The sequence below is a fragment of the Scyliorhinus torazame genome, chromosome 4 (assembly GCF_047496885.1).
Source record: "Scyliorhinus torazame isolate Kashiwa2021f chromosome 4, sScyTor2.1, whole genome shotgun sequence".
NCBI lineage: Eukaryota > Metazoa > Chordata > Chondrichthyes > Carcharhiniformes > Scyliorhinidae > Scyliorhinus > Scyliorhinus torazame.
The window spans coordinates 37,698,874-37,714,408 of record NC_092710.1 but is presented as its reverse complement, the minus strand read 5'-3'; the positions used below and the strand labels follow the sequence as shown (position 1 = coordinate 37,714,408).

Below are 15,535 nucleotides of genomic sequence, written 5' to 3'. Positions count from 1 at the left end.
AGGGACCACATTTGCTGTCCTCCAGTCCTCTGGCACTATTCCTGTAGCCAATGATGACATAAAAATCAAAGCCAAAGGTCCAGCAATCTCTTCCCTGGCCTCCCATAGAATCCTAGGATAAATCCCATCAGGTCCCGGGGACTTATCTATTTTCAGCCTGTCCAGAATTGCCAACACCTCTTCCCTACGTACCTCAATGCCATCTATTCTATTAGCCTGGGGCTCAGCATTCTCCTCCACAACATTATCTTTTTCCTGAGTGAATACTGACGAAAAATATTCATTTAGTATCTCGCCTATCTCTTCAGACTCCACACACAATTTCCCATCCCTGTCCTTGACTGGTCCTACTCTTTCCCTAGTCATTCGCTTATTCCTGACATACCTATAGAAAGCTTTTGGGTTTTCCTTGATCCTTCCTGCCAAATACTTCTCATGTCCCCTCCTTGCTCGTCTTAGCTCTCTCTTTAGATCCTTCCTCGCTACCTTGTAACTATCCATCGCCCCAACCGAAACTTCACACTTCATCTTCACATAGGCCTTCTTCTTCCTCTTAACAAGAGATTCCACTTCCTTGGTAAACCACGGTTCCCTCGCTCGACGCCTTCCTCCCTGTCTGACCGGTACATACTTATCAAGAACACGCAGTAGCTGATCCTTGAACAAGCCCCACTTATCCAGTGTGCCCAACACTTGCAGCCTACTTCTCCACCTTATCCCCCCCCCCCCCCAAGTCACGTCTAATGGCATCATAATTGCCCTTCCCCCAGCTATAACTCTTGCCCTGCGGTGTATACTTATCCCTTTCCATCATTAACGTAAAAGTCACCGAATTGTGGTCACTGTCCCCAAAGTGCTCTCCTACCTCCAAATCCAACACCTGGCCTGGTTCATTACCCAAAACCAAATCCAACGTGGCCTCGCCTCTTGTTGGCCTGTCAACATATTGTTTCAGGAAACCCTCCTGCACACACTGTACAAAAAACGACCCATCTATTGTACTCGAACTATATATTTTCCAGTCAATATTTGGAAAGTTAAAGTCTCCCATAATAACTACCCTGTTACTTTCGCTCATATCCAGAATCATCTTCGCCATCCTTTCCTCTACATCCCTAGAACTATTAGGAGGCCTATAAAAAACTCCCAACAGGGTGACCTCTCCTTTCCTGTTTCTAACTTCAGCCAATACTACCTCGGAAGAGTCCCCATCTAGCATCCTCTCTGCCACCGTAATACTGCTCTTGACTAGCAGCGCCACACCTCCCCCTCTTTTGCCTCCTTCTCTGAGCTTACTAAAACACCTAAACCCCGGAACCTGCAACATCCATTCCTGTCCCTGCTCTATCCATGTCTCCGAAATGGCCACAATATCGAAGTCCCAGGTACCAACCCACGCTGCCAGTTCCCCTACCTTGTTTCGTTGACTCCTGGCATTGAAGTAGACACACTTCAAACCACCTACCTGAACGCTGGCCCCCTCCTGCGACGTCAAATCTGTGCTCCTGACCTCTATACTCTCATTCTCCCTTACCCTAAAACTACAATCCAGGTTCCCATGCCCCTGCTGCATTAGTTTAAACCCCCCTACTTGTGACAGTAAAGATTATTATTATTCTAGCACGGGATGTGCTACGGCTCACATTTCCAGTACTTGTCCGCAAAAGCCTTTGGGCGGCTTTCTTCATTGAAAGGTAGACTGATATGACATGGTACCGTGGCTATTTGCAATGCTGCCTGGAGCAGATTCGCCTGAAATATTGCAATGAAGGAGACGTAAAACACAGTTCACAGCGACGTGAATTGTCATCTGCAGGAGTTCGCTATTGATTAGGAGACGTTGGACACATTTGTGACACATAAATGTAAAAGAAGGACAGTTTCTCAGAAAAAGTGGCAGATACTGTCCAAGAGGCGCCAAGCAGTTCAAGGGGACTCTGCGCCTCCGCAGTGGAGTCAAAATGCCGCTCTAGCTAGCCGGAAATGTGGAGATTATTTCACGATGTGGTTACTTCGTTGGCCAGTACGGGGATCGAACCCGAGACCTTGGCGTTATTAGCACCACGCTCTAACCATCTGAGCTAACCGGCCATGTATGCATTTATGGCTGGAGTGACCATGCCGTTTCCAAATTCACTCCAGTCCTGAATGGTGGGCTCGTCTGACATGTTGGGTGGCTCTTTCGAACGTTGCCTGGAGCAGATTTGCTTGAAAATTGCAGGAATTGGAGGTAAGACATTGTTCAGAATGACGTGAATTGTCATCGCTGTAGACTAGGAAACCTTGGAAACATGTTACCGATACGTTTGTGGCGCAGAAATGTAAAAGAATGAAAAAGTGTCAGATATTATCCAAGAGGAGTCAAGCAGATAAAAGGGATCCCGCGCTGCCTCAGGTCAGTAATAATGCCGCGACAGTAGCACTGGGCAGGTTGCCTGCAAAAATATGAGGCAAGCAGATCATTTCGTGACTGAGTTGTTTTGTTGACCCGTACGAGGATTGACCCCGCAATTTTGGCTGTGTTGGAACCACGCTCCAACCATTGAGCTAACGGCCATGTACGGATGATCACCTCGTGAGACCATGTCGATTCCAAATTTAGTCCAGTCGTGAATGGAGAATTGAGTATTCTTTCCTGACTGATCGCGAACAAGCTGGATTGGGCGAATTTGCCTTTTGTAAATTCCACCCTTTAGGTTGCCAGCAAGCCGTAAGGATTTGCTTTCCCCTTGAACTTTCTGCACGTTTCCAACTGACAAACTTCTCACCAACACTTACACTGGCTTCGGCATTGTTGAACACATTGTGCCTGGAGCATCGCCCAATCTGCAAACTTCCTCCTCATCAAATTTCTCATGTATTCATCTTTATGATCGAAATTTCACAGTAACCTATTGGCAGTGTTAATGTACGCTTACTTGTGACAGTAAATATTGTTATTATTCTAGCACGTGATGTGCTACGGCTCACATTTCCAGTACTTGTCCGCAAAAGCCTTTGGACGGCTTTCTTCATTGAAAGAGTCAAAGCAGCTGACCCTGTGAATTCAAAATTCAGTCGAAATGTAACCGTGCCGCAATAAAGTGCGTGCGGATTATTCAGTAAGAAGTCTCACAGCACCATATTAAAGTCCAACAGGTTGATTTGAAATCGTAAACTTTGGCAGCGCTGTGCCTTCATCAGGTAAAGTGGTCCTTCATCACTTCAACTGATGAAGGGACGGCGCTGCCAAAGCTTGTTATTTCAAAAAAACCTGCTGCTGTCACACTTCTTTCTGTATCCAGCGCCAGCATCTCAACATCATGCAAATTATTTGCAATTGCAGGACAGGCGCTCACATTAGTCCGAATTGACGGCTGCTGCTTCAGCACGAAATGATGATGAGCCAGCTGAATTTTAAATTGGGGTAAATGGTTCGGGGATTTACAACTAAGGACATTAATCGGGAGATCATGCGTCGCCTCGCAATAGATTTGCAAACAAGTATGCTTCTCGCCTTAAGGTATTTTGATCGTTCCAGACGTGTTTCAGTGTAATTATCTGAGGAAGGAGCAGCGCTCCGGAAGCTAGTGACATCGGAACAAACCTGTTGGACTTTAACCTGGTGTTGTAAGACTTCTTACTGTGCTCACCCCAGTCCAACGCCCGCATCTCCACATCAGTGGAATTAGCACCACATTACAAATGGGTAGTGCAGCTTTTTGAAAAAGACATTTCGAAGCATCAAATGTATTTGGCATAGCCAGCAAACGACTGCATGTTAAGCAATCGGTTTGTTGAAGGTGGCAGCATTTGATCCAAATTACTGGCAAAAGGGTTAATAATTCCTGCACAGCGCTGCTGATCTATTCAATGCCGCAATTTCAAGGTAGGCTGATGTGACATCGTACGGTGGCTATTTGCAACGCTGCCTGGAGCAGACTCGCCTGAAATATTGCAATGAAGGAGACGTAAAACACAGTTCATAGCGACGTGAATTGTCATCTGCAGGAGTTCGCTATTGATTAGGAGATGTTGGACACATTATTGACACAGAAATGTAAAAGAACGACAGTTTCTCAGAAAAAGCGGCAGATACTGTCCAAGAGGCGCCAAGCAGTTAAAGGGGACTCTGAGACGCTGCAGCGGAGTCAAAATGCCGCTCCAGCTTGCCGGAAAAGTGGAGATTATTTCACGATGTGGTTACTTCGTTGGCCAGTACGGGGATCGAACCCGCGACCTTGGCGTTATTAGCAAGACGGTCTAACCATCTGAGCTAACCGCCCATGTATGCATTTTTGGCTGGAGTGACCATGCCGTTTCCAAATTCACTCCAGTCCTGAATGGTGGGCTGGTCTGACATGTTCCGTGGCTATTTCCAAAGCTGCCTGGAGCAGATTTGCTTGAAAATTGCAGGAATTGGAGGTAAGACATTGTTCAGAATGACGTGAATTGTCATCGCTGTAGACTAGGAAACCTTGGAAACATGTTACCGACACGTTTGTGGCGCAGAAATGTAAAAGAATGAAAAAGTGTCAGATATTATCCAAGAGGAGTCAAGCAGATAAAAGGGATCCCGCGCTGCCTCAGGTCATTAATAATGCCGCGACAGTAGCACTGGGCAGGTTGCCTGCAATCATATGAGGCAAGCAGATCATTTCGTGACTGAGTTGTTTTGTTGGCCCGTACGATGATCGTCCCCGCAACCTTTGCTTGATTGGAACCACGCTCCAACCATTGAGCTAACGGCCATGTACGGATGATCAGCTCGTGTGACCATGTCGATTCCAAATTTAGTCCAGTCGTGAATGGAGAATTGAGTCTTCTTTCCTGACTGATCGCGAACAAGCTGGATTGGGCGAATTTGCCTTTTGTAAATTCCACCCTTTATGTTGCCAGCAAGCCGTAAGGATTTGCTTTCTGCTCGAACTTTCTGCATGTTTCCAACTGACAAACTTCTCACCAACACTTACGCTGGCTTCGGCATTGTTGAACACATTGTGCCTGGAGCATCGCCCAATCTGCAAACTTTCTTCTCATCAAATTTCTCATGTATTCATCTTTAAGATCGAAATTTCACAGTAACTTATAGGAAGTGTTAATGTACGCCTACTTGTGACAGTAAAGATTATTATTATTCTAGCACGGGATGGGCTAAGGTTCACATTTCCAGTACTTGTCCGCAAAAGCCTTTGGACGGCTTTCTTCATTGAAAGAGTAAAAGCAGCTGACCCTGTGAATTCAAAATCCAGTCGAAATGTAACCGTGCCGCAATAAAGTGCGTGCGGATTATTCAGTAAGAAGTCTCACAACACCATATTGAAGTCCAACAGGTTGATTTGAAATCGTAAACGTTGGCAGCGCTGTCCCTTCATCAGGTAAAGTGGTCCTTCATCACTTCAACGGATGAAGGGACGGCGCTGCCAAAGCTTGTGGTTTCAAATAAACCTGTTGCTGCCACACTTCTTGTTGCTGTCACACTTCTTTCTGTATCCAGCGCCAGCATCTCAACATCATGCAGATTATTTGCAATTGCAGGACAGGCGCTCACATTAGTCCGAATGGACGGCTGCTGCTTCAGCACGAAATGATGATGAGCCAGCTGAATTTTGAATTGGGGTAAATGGTTCGGGGATTTACAAGCTGAGGACATTAACCGGGAGATCATGCGTCGCCTCTCAATAGACTAGCAAACAAGTATACTTCTCGCCTTAAGGTATTTTGATCGTTCCAGACGTGTTTCGGTGTAATTACCTGAGGAAGGAGCAGCGCTACGGAAGCTAGTGACATCGGAACAAACCTGTTGGACTTTAACCTAGTGTTTAAGACTTCTTACTGTGCTCACCCCAGTCCAACGCCCGCATCTCCACATCAGTGTAATTAGCACCACATTATAAATGGGTAGTGCAGCTTTTCGAAAAATAAATTTCGAAGCATCAAATGTATTCGGCGTAGTCAGCAAACGACTGCATGTTAAGCAATCGGTTTGTTGAAGGTGGCAGCATTTGAGCCAAATTACTGGCAAGAGGGTTAGTAATTCCTGCACAGCGCTGCTGATCTATTCAATGCCGCAATTTCAAGGTCGGCTGATGTGACATCGTACCGTGGCTATTTGCAACGCTGCCTGGAGCACATTCGCCTGAAATATTGCAATGAAGGAGACGTAAAACACAGTTCACAGCGACGTGAATTGTCATCTGCAGGAGTTCGCTATTGATTAGGAGACGTTGGACACATTATTGACACAGAAATGTAAAAGAACGACAGTTTCTCAGAAAAAGCGGCAGATACTGTCCAAGAGGCGCCAAGCAGTTGAACGGGACTCTGCGCCGCCGCAGCGGAGTTAAAATGCCGCTCCATCTTGTCGGAAATGTGGAGATCATTTCAATATATGGTTACTTCGTGTGCCAGTACGGGGATCGAACTCGCGACTTTTGTATTATTAGCGCCACGCTCTAACCATCTGAGCTAATCGGCCATGTATGTGTTGTTGCCTGGAGTGACCATGTCATTTCAAAATTCACTCCAGTTCTGAATGGTGGGCTGGTCTGACATGTTGCGTGGCTATTTCCAACATTGCCTGGAGCAGATTTGCCTGAAAATTGCAGGAATTGGAGGTAAGACATTGTTCAGAACGACGTGAATTGTCATCGCTGTAGACTAGGAAACTTTGGAAACATGTTACCGACACGTTTGTGGCGCAGAAATGTAAAAGAATGAAAATGTGGCAGATATTATCCAAGAGGAGTCAAGCAGATAAAAGGGACCCTGAGCTGTCTCAGGTCAGTTATAATGCCGCGACCGTAGCACTGGGCAGGTTGCCTGCAAACATATGAAGCAAGCAGATCATTTCGTGACGGAGTTGTTTTGTTGACCCGCACGAGGATCGGTCCCGCGACCTTGGCTTTATTGGAACCACGCTCCAACCATTGAGCTAACCGGCCATATACAGATGATGACCTCGTGTGACCACGTCGATTCCAAATTTAGTCAAGTCGTGAATGGAGAATTGAGTCTTCTTTCCTGACTGATCGCGAACAAGCTGGATCGGGCGAATTTGCCTTTTGTAAATTCCACCCTTTAGGTTGCCAGCAAGCCGTAAGGATTTGCTTTCCCTTGAACTTTCTGCACGTTTCCAACTGACAGACTTCTCACCAACACTTACGCTGGCTTCGGCATTGTTGAACACATTGTGCCTGGAGCATCGCCCAATCTGCAAACTTTCTCCTCATCAAATTTCTCATGTATTCATCTTTATGATCGAAATTTCACAGTAACTTATAGGCAGTTATAATGTACTCCTACGTGTGACAGTAAAGATTGTTATTATTCTAGCACGGGATGTGCTACGGCTCACATTTCCAGTACTTGTCCGCAAAAGCCTTTGGGCGGCTTTCTTCATTGAATGAGTAAAAGCAGCTGACCCTGTGAATTCAAAATCCAGTCGAAATGTAACCGTGCCGCAATAAAGTGCGTGCGGATTATTCAGTAAGAAGTCTCACAACACCATATTAAAGTCCAACAGGTTGATTTGAAATCGTAAACTTTGGCAGCGCTGTGCCTTCATCAGGTAAAGTTGTCCTTCATCACTTCAACTGATGAAGGGACGGCGCTGCCAAAGCTTGTGATTTCAAATAAACCTGTTGCTGTCACACTTCTTGTTGCTGTCACACTTCTTTCTGTATCCAGCGCCAGCATCGCAACATCATGCGAATTATTTGCAATTGCAGGACAGGCGCTCACATTAGTCCGAATGGACGGCTGCTGCTTCAGCACGAAATGATGATGAGCCGGCTGAATTTTAAATTGGGGTAAATGGTTCGGGGATTTACAAGCTAAGAACATTAACCGGGAGATCATGCGTCGCCTCGCAATAGATTTGCAAACAAGCATACCTCTCGCCTTAAGGTATTTTGATCGTTCCAGACGTGTTTCAGTGTAATTACCTGAGGAAGGAGCAGCGCTCCGGAAGCTAGTGACATCGGAACAAACCTGTTGGACTTTAACCTGGTGTTGTAAGACTTCTTACTGTGCTCGCCCCAGTCCAACGCCCGCATCTCCACATCAGTGTAATTAGCACCACATTATAAATGGGTAGTGCAGCTTTTAGAAAAATACATTTCGAAGCATCAAATGTATTTGGCGTAGCCAGCAAACGACTGCATGTTAAGCAATCGGTTTGTTGAAGGTGGCAGCATTTGAGCCAAATTACTGGCAAGAGGGTTAGTAATTCCTGCACAGCGCTGCTGATCTATTCATTGCCGCAATTTCAAGGTAGGCTGATGTGACATCGTACCGTGGCTGTTTGCAACGCTGCCTGGAGCAGATTAGCCTGAAATATTGCAATGAAGGTGACGTAAAGCACAGTTCAGAGCGACGTGAATTGTCATCTGCAGGAGTTCGCTATTGATTAGGAGACGTTGGACACATTTGTGACTCAGAAATGTAAAAGAACGATCGTTTTTCAGAAAAAGAGGCAGATACTGTCCAAGAGGCGCCAAGCAGTTAAAGGGGACTCTGCGCCGCCGCAGCGGAGTCAAAATGCCGCTCCAGCTTGCCGGAAAAGTGGAAATTATTTCACGACATGGTTATTTCGTTGGCCAGTACGGGGATTGAACACGCGACCTTGGCGTTATTAACAACACGCTCAAACCATCTGAGCTAACCGGCCATGCATGTATTGTTGGCTGGAGTGACCATGCCGTTTCCAAATTCACTCCAGTCCTGAATGGTGGGCTCGTCTGACATGTTGCGTGGCTATTTCCAACGTTGCCTGGAGCAGATTTGCCTGAAAATTGCAGTAATTGGAGGTAAGACATTGTTCATAATGACGTGAGTTGTCACCGCTGTAGACTAGGAAACTTTGGAAACATGTTACCGACACGTTTGTGGCGCAGAAATGTAAAAGAATGAAAAAATGGCAAATATTATCCAAGAGGAGTCAAGCAGATAAAAGGGAGCCTACGCTGCCTCAGGTCAGTAATAATGCCGCGACAGTAGCACACGTCAGGTTGGCTGCAAACATATGAGGCAAGCAGATCACTTCGTGACAGAGTTGTTTTGTGGACCCGTACGAGGATCAAACCCGCGACCTTGGCGTTATCAGCACCACGCTCTAACGATTGAACTGCACACAACATCCCAAGTGGGGGTGTACCAATGTCTTGTACAACTTCAACAAGACGTCCCAACTCCTGTATTCAATGTTCTGACCAATGAAACCAAGCATGCTGAATGCCTTCTTCACCACCCTGTCCACCTGCGACTCCACCTTCAAGGAGCTATGACCCTGTACTCCTAGATCTCTTTGTTCTGTAACTCTCCCCAACGCCATACCATTAACTGAGTAGGTACTGGCCTGATTTGATCTGTAAAATGCATCACCTCACATTTATCAAAATTAAACTCCATCTGCCATTCGTCGGACCACTGGCCTAATTGATCAAGATCCCGTTGCAATCCTAGATAACCTTCTTCACTATCCACTGTGCCACCAATCTTGGTATCATCTGCAAACTTACTAACCATGCCTCCTAACTTCTCATCCAAATCATTAATATAAATCACAAATAACAGTGGACCCAGCACCGATCCCTGAGGCACACCACTGGTCACAGGCCTCCAGTTTGAAAAACAACCCTCTACAACCACCCTCTGTCTTCTGTCGTCCAGCCAATTTTGAATCCAATTGGCAACATCAACCTGGATCCCGTGAGCTCTAACCTTCTGCAACAACCTACCATGCGGTACCTTGTCAAAGGCTTTGCTAAAGTCCATGTAGACAACGTCTACTGCACTGCCCTCATCTACCTTCTTGGTCACCCCCTCAATAAACTCAATCAAATTTGTGAGACATGATTTTCCACGCACAAAGCCATGCTGACTGCCCCGAATCAGTCCTTGCCTCTCTTGTAGATCCTGTGCTTGTAGATCCTGTATCTCAGAATACCTTCGAGCAACTTATCTACTACAGACGTTAGGCTCACCGGTCTGTAGTTCCCAGGCTTTTCACTGCTGCCCTTCTTCAACAAGGGCACAACATTCGCTACTCTCCAATCGTCAGGCACCTCACCTGTGGCTGCCGATGATTCAAATATCTCTGATAGGGGACCTGCAATTTCCTCCCTAGCCTCCCACAACATCCTGGGATACATTTCATCAGGTCCTGGGGATTTATCTACCTTGATGCGCTTTAAGACTTCCAGCACCTCCTCCTCTGTAATATGCACACTTCTCAAGACATCTCTATTTATTTCCCTTAGTTTCCTAACATCCATGCCTTTCTCCACCGTGAATACCAATGAGAAATATTCATTCAGGATCTCACCCAACTCTTGAGGCTCTGCACATAGATGCCCTTGTTGATCCTTACGCGGCCCTACTCTGTCCCTAGTTACTCTTTTTCCCTTTATGTATCTGTAGAAGCTCTTTGGATTCTCCTTTGCATTATTTGCCAAAGTAATTTCATGTCCCCTTTTTGCCCTCCTGATTTCCCTCTTAACACTATTTCGACAATCTCTATACTCTTCAAGGGATCCACTTGATCCCAGTTGTTTATGTACGTCATATGCCTCCTTCTTTTTTTGACCAAAATCTCAATATCTCGAGTCATCCAGGGTTCCCTACTTCTACCATCCTTGCCCTTCACTCTAATGGGAATGTGCTTACCCTGAACCCTGGTTAACACATTTTTAAAAGCCTCCCATTTACAAGCCGTCCCTTTGCCTGCCAAAAGTCTCTCCCAATCTACCTCTGAAAGTTCCTGTCTGATACCATCAAAATTGGCCTTGCCCCAATTAAGAATTTTAACTCTTGGGCCAGACCTATCATTCCCCATAGCTGTCTTAAAACTAATGGAGCTATGGTCACTTGTCCCAAAGTGATCCCTCACTAACACTTCTGTCACTTGCCCTTCCTTATGTCCCAAGACGAGGTCAAGTTTTGCCCCCTCTCTAGTCGGTCCATCCACATACTGAATGAGAAATTCCTCCTGAATACACTCAACAAGTTTCCCTCCATCCAAGCCCCTAATGCTATGGCGGTCCCAGTCAATGTTGGGAGAGTTTAAGTCCCCTACTATTACCACCCTATTTTTCTCCTTACATATTTGCTCCTCAATTTCCCGCTGACTATTTGGGAGCCTGTAGTACAGTCCTGTCAAGGTGATCTCTCCCTTCTTATTTTTCAGTTCCACCCATACAGACTCAGTTGGCGAACCCTCGGATTTATCCCCTCTAAGTACTGCCGAGATGTGCTCCCTAATCAAAAACGCCACTCCCCCTCCTCTCTTACCTCCTGTTCTATCCTTTCTATAGCGTCTGAACCCCAGAACATTGAGCTGCCAGTCCTGCACCTCCCTTAGCCATGTTTCAGTCATAGCTATAATATCCCAGTCCCATGTGCCCATCCATGCCCTGAGTTCATCCGCTTTGCCCGTCAGGCCCCTTGCATTGAAATAAATGCAGTTTAATGTCGACTTTCCCTGCTCTCTGCCCTGCTTTCTCGGGTCTTGCTTTACACACTCTCACTTCCTGCCTTTTGTTTCCGTCCCCACTGACTTCCTACATCGGTTCCCATTACCCTGCCACATTAGTTTAAACCCTCCCCAACTGCACTTGCAAATTAGCAATTATGTCAGAATTCAGATTCAACTCGCCTAAAAGCTCATAATCAGAAAAAAAATGATAACAAATCAGCATAACGCAAATATTTCTGGTATCAATCTGAAAGCGATGGGCAGAGATTTCTCCTTGTAATGATGGTATTATTCACACAAAGGAGAATAGATGAAACCTTGAACACCGTGGAATGCAAAGGCGACGGTCCTTGGCTGGAAACTGGGATTGGAACAGACAGGGGTTTGAGGGGCAGCAGAGGCACAATGGGCCGATGGGCTTCTTTCCCAGTGGATTAACTCGATGAGTTCAGGCCAGCGTCGATCCTCGGGATTTAAAATGATCGCCCGAACAGGGACTTGAACCCTGGACCCTCAAATTAAAAGCCTGATGCTCTACCGACTGAGCTACCCGGGCTGTGAGCAATGTTGCATGTAGTGACCTCATTCCCCCTTCGGTGTTGCTCCTCTCGATCCGTGTTGCCCGTATTTCCTCTTCTTATGCTGTGCCTCTCCTCCAGAAGAAACCGCTGCTTCCTTTGCCCTGCGCCACTCTCTGAATCCGGACAGCATATCAGCAGCTCCGTCTCTGGATTCAGGGCGAGTTCAGAGCTGTGCTGCTCTTCGGCGCTTCACTCTGATACTCCGCCCACCGAGTCCCTTTCCTGGAGACTGGTTATTGCCAGTTGGGTTTGTGACAGTCACTTCCTGACTCTCAATGACTCAACATTCTGACTCAAGGCACGCTTGCTTCAAAACTGTTCTTTACAAAAGCGAAACCTCCCCTTTGCCTAACAACTTCCGCGCCGTTCCGGCGTCCCCGAACAGGCGCCGGAATGTGGCGACGAGGGGCTTTTCACAGTAACTTAATTGAAGCCCACTCGTGACAATAAGCAATTTTCATTTCATTTTCATTTCATTAAACACTCTTTCATTTTAAGCCTTTTTCGAGAATTGCCTGGCTAAAAGAGCCAGGAGTCCTGAAGTCCAAGGCGGCCTTCAGGACGCGCGACAACGCAGAATCGCCGAGCAGAAACTTATAGCCAAGTTCTCACATGAGTGCGGCCTCAACCGAGAACTGGGATTCATGTCGCATTACATTCATCCCCACCATTTGGCCTGCGAAATCCTACCAGCTGTCCTGGCTTGACACAATTCACACCTCTTTAACCTTGGGTTACCACATCTCTGGATCTGTAAAGATTTAATCACCTGCTAATGGTCGCATTCCAAGCATTGTCTGGCATCTTTGAATCTTTCTATATATATGTTTCTGGAACATACCTCTTCATTCACCTGAGGAAGGAGCAGTCCCCGAAAGCTAGTGACATCGAAACAAACATGTCGGACTTGAACCTGGTGTTGTAAGACTTCGTACTGTGTTAGAATGAAAGACAAGAATAGAAAAGCAATCTGAACAACATGTTGTTTTATTGTCTCTGACCGTCAAAGAGAGTTATCACACTCAGTAAAATATACATTTTGTTGCACACACCCTCCTACTGGCAGAGGTAGTGAGATCTGTAGCCTATCAATACTTTATTGAGTCCTGTGGGCAGCCGCTTTTAATATAATTAAGGAAACCAGAGGAGAAGTGACGGCTGCATTAATGGACTTACCCCTTTATTTGAATCAGCCATTCAGAGTCTACGTGCTTCCTAATATTCTTGGCTGCGTGCAGTTGGGATCCGTAACAAGGGAAACTCTTTTTTACTTTCGCTGAGAACTTTTCAACTATTTACAGAATCAAATTATAATGAGGGCGCTAAAATAAACCGCTTGGACTCGTCCCCGGCTCTCCAAAGGAACATCATGATGTCCTGCGATTCCTGTCTTGCCCATATCCCCGGATTCCTATCAATTTATAGTCACTGTAAAATTATCCACGAATACCTGTCCACTTATCGAGATATGACTTGTAAAGTCCCCACAGTTTTACTAACTAGTCCAAATCTTTATGAACAATTTTGATTGCAAGCATGGGATATCGGTGACGATAGCTCGCTAAACATTTACTGCACATCGCTGATTGTCCTTGAACTGAATGGTATGCTTATCCATTTCTGAGGCGATTAAGGAGCCAACCACATCTCTGTCGATTTGGAGTGACATGTTGGCCAGGTCAGGTATGGACGGCAGAGTTCCTTCCTCAAAGGAAGTGATTTTTTAATAAATACATTCCGGTTTGTCAACTGAACTCAAATCCCATTTACAGTGTTGCGATTGGAAGTCGGATCCTCACAGTATGAACCTGGGTCTTTGGATTAGTTGTAGAGCAAGAGACAATACCACTGTGCTCCCACCTTCCCCGTGCTGAGCAAACCGGCGTTCAGCAAGCCCTTTCCATGTAGGGAAGAAAATAAGTTCAGAATTATCTCATTGCCACTCGCCAATTACCTGCCCTCTGGTATTTTGATGCTCATCTTTGCACCGGTGAAAAGAAGCAGTGCTGTAAACCCCAACCATTGACACACGAACCTAACAATGGGCAACCGTATTCGGAAAGCAGCAACGCCTTTCCAAAGCAGAGACACACACCATCAGTTGGAAGGCGATTGATCACATATATGTTTTTAGTTGCCCTCAGAATGACATCAATACGTTCCATGCCACTACCAGACTAACCATGGACTACTCTCCAGAATTGGTTGCCTTCTTGGACACACTAACCTCCATCAAGGACGGTGGCCTCAGCACGTCGCTTTACCGCAAGCCCACGGGTAACCACACGATGCTCTTTCTACAACTTCCACCCGAACCACATCAAAGAAGCTCTCCCCTATGGACAAGCCCTCCGTGTACAAAGGATCTGCTCAGGCGAGGTGGAACAAAACTGGCATCTACAAACACCGAAAGCCGCCCTTGTAAGAATGGGATGTGGCTCTCAACTCATCGATCCACAGTTCCAACGTGCCACAGCAAAAAACCGCAGCGACCTCGTCAGAAGACAAACACGGGACGCAACCGACAAATCACCCTTCGACGTCCAGTACATCCCCGGAGCGGAAAAACTACGACATCTTCTTCAAAGCCTTCAACACGTCATCGCCGAAGATTAACATTTTGCCAAGGCCATCCCCAGAACCCCTTGTCTTCAAACAACCGCACAACCTCAAACAGACCATTGTTTGACGCAAACACCCCAGCCTTCAGGAGTACAGCGACCACAACGCCACAGAACCCTGCCATGGCAATCTCTGTAATACCTGCCAGATCATCGAAATTTGTACCTCCATTACGCATGAGAACACCATCCATCAAGGTATGCGGTACATACTTTTATGACTCGGCCAATGTCCTCTGCATCATACAGTGCTGGAAATGATGTCCGAGGCGTGATACATTGGCGAGACCAAGCATACGCTGCGACAACGGACGAACGGACATTAAGCAAGAATTGCAAGGCAGGAATGTTCCCTTCCAACCGTGGAACATTTCAGCAGTCAAGGACATTCAGCCTCTGGTCTTCGGGTGAGCGCTCTCCATGACTTCCTTTAGGATATGTGACAACGCCAAGCAGAAACTGATAGCCGAGTTCTGCTGTGCGCAAGAGTACGGCCCCAATGGGGAGCTTGGAGTCATGTCTCATTACATTCACCCCCTACTATCTGGCCTGAGCTTCCGAAATCCTACCAACAGCACTGGCTTCAGACAATTCACACCTCTTTAACCTGTGATTATGCCTCTCCCCAGACGCACCGTCTAGACCTTTAAAGACTTAATTACCTGCAAAGACTCGCATTCAAAGTATCATCTTGCATCATTGAATTTGTCCATATATCTATTTATGGAATCCACCTCTTCATTCACCTGATGAAGGATCTGCGCTCCGAAAGCTAGTGATTCGAAACAAACCTGTTGGACTATAACATGGTTTTGTAAAACTTCTTACTGTGCCCACCCCAATCCAACGCCGGATTCTCCACACCATAATTTCACAAG

At 46.3% G+C, this 15,535-nt stretch overlaps 1 protein-coding gene and 2 non-coding genes across 3 annotated transcripts in view; 1 reads left to right on the top strand and 2 right to left on the bottom strand.

The window, feature by feature from the left end:
* LOC140410933 (rho GTPase-activating protein 4-like) overlaps window positions 1–15,535 on the top strand; it is a 206,250-nt gene that overhangs the window by 98,020 nt on the left and 92,695 nt on the right. The gene's annotated exons all lie outside the window — the stretch shown is intronic.
* trnai-aau (transfer RNA isoleucine (anticodon AAU)) lies at window positions 2,018–2,091 on the bottom strand. The gene has a single exon. It is a non-coding gene; the product is annotated as a tRNA-Ile (tRNA).
* Window positions 11,939–12,011, bottom strand: trnak-uuu (transfer RNA lysine (anticodon UUU)). The gene has a single exon. It is a non-coding gene; the product is annotated as a tRNA-Lys (tRNA).